We start from the raw sequence: 1,512 nt of genomic DNA, 5'->3' as shown, positions 1-1,512 counted from the left end.
TGGTTCCGTCTTTAGTGGTACCCGCCATCGTCAACGCAAAACTAATCCAAAGGCCACCACAGAAGATCCAACTTTCCTTGGCTATTCTTCTTAAGTTGATGGAACCATCAACGGAACTAACACAAAACAACGCGGTAGTAAATATTCAATACGCTCGATAAAATCATGCATACGGTGTGCATGTGTGATGTCAGGTAAATAAATAAATGATGATTCCATTTCACCTTTAAGATAGGTAGCACTCGCATTTTCAATGAAATGTTTAAAGCTTCGGAGAAGCAATTATATTACAATTTAGTTGTAAAATAAAAATTAAATTATTTTTCAAAGTTGATAATTTTTATCATTTAGTACTCAGATAAATATTTACATTTTAAACTTTAGAACGAATTTTGACTTAAACAAGAAAAACTATTTTGTGTATTCATTTGACCTGTCTAGCAAAGACAATCATCTTTAGACGAAGTTTTTTAATGAAAAAATCATATTTATTCCACATACTAAGAAAAAAACACTGAATAAGCATGGAGGGAAAACGTCGGAAATTCGGTTAGAAAGAAAAACGAAAAACAATGTACATATGAGGCTCAGAGTAGCCTAACTAACATTTCAAAAAAAGCACCTTAAAATACATTTCTAGAATCGAAAAGGTAATATCCCGAGGCACGCCCTTTTAGTATTGTTGTTATATAATATGTAGCATGACGTAGGCGCAATGAACTTATTAGTAAAGGACCGCATTTATTTTTTATAGATCCTTCTTTCTCATATAACTAAAAAAAAATGTTTTTGTAGATAGGCTCCTCTGGCCCTCATGGCCTCATACATATGTACTTTCGGCCAAATTAAAGTTCACGAAGATCTACAAAGCGTAAAAACTTTTTAATAAAGCATTATACAAAATTTGTCTACCTCTGAATTCTTTTCATACATGCGTATGTATGTGATTATATATTTTTACAAAAAGTTTGTACATCATGGGTTAAACATTTTTAATTACATGACATGCAGTTATAATACATAGTACACGTTTTATTGCTTTTCCAACAACAAAACCCGTGTTAGATTTCTATGTACGCAGCTACTTCAGACCTAAAATGCTGCATATCGTGAACTCCACCATAGTATTGTATATTAAAAAATGTTTAAGGTCGAAGAAGACGATTTGAGGACATCATTTCAAAGAGAAGCCGTAGAAGGATCACCCTAGTTGTAGGTATGCTTATTATAAATGTACATGCAAAGTATGTATGCACATATGTATATATACGGGCATAACGTTTGCCAAGCGAAAACTACTCGTAACCAGTGTTGCCACAACATTTTTTATTTTTTACCAAAATCTCTAGAAAAAGTTATTTGAAGTGAGAACTATACATACTATATATGTATATTCGAAGACACAGGTTTTCCCTATGTCATATTTTGACGCAACTTTATCTCCTTTATCCATACCTTTACCGATAATATTATGGGCCAAAAACTAAAAGATAGCCGATTTCGCGGAGCATG

Source organism: Rhagoletis pomonella, unplaced genomic scaffold, assembly GCF_013731165.1.
Source record: "Rhagoletis pomonella isolate Grant_MI unplaced genomic scaffold, Rhpom_1.0 Rhpom_scaffold_00008, whole genome shotgun sequence".
Classification (NCBI taxonomy): domain Eukaryota; kingdom Metazoa; phylum Arthropoda; class Insecta; order Diptera; family Tephritidae; genus Rhagoletis; species Rhagoletis pomonella.
This window is presented reverse-complemented; position numbering follows the sequence as displayed.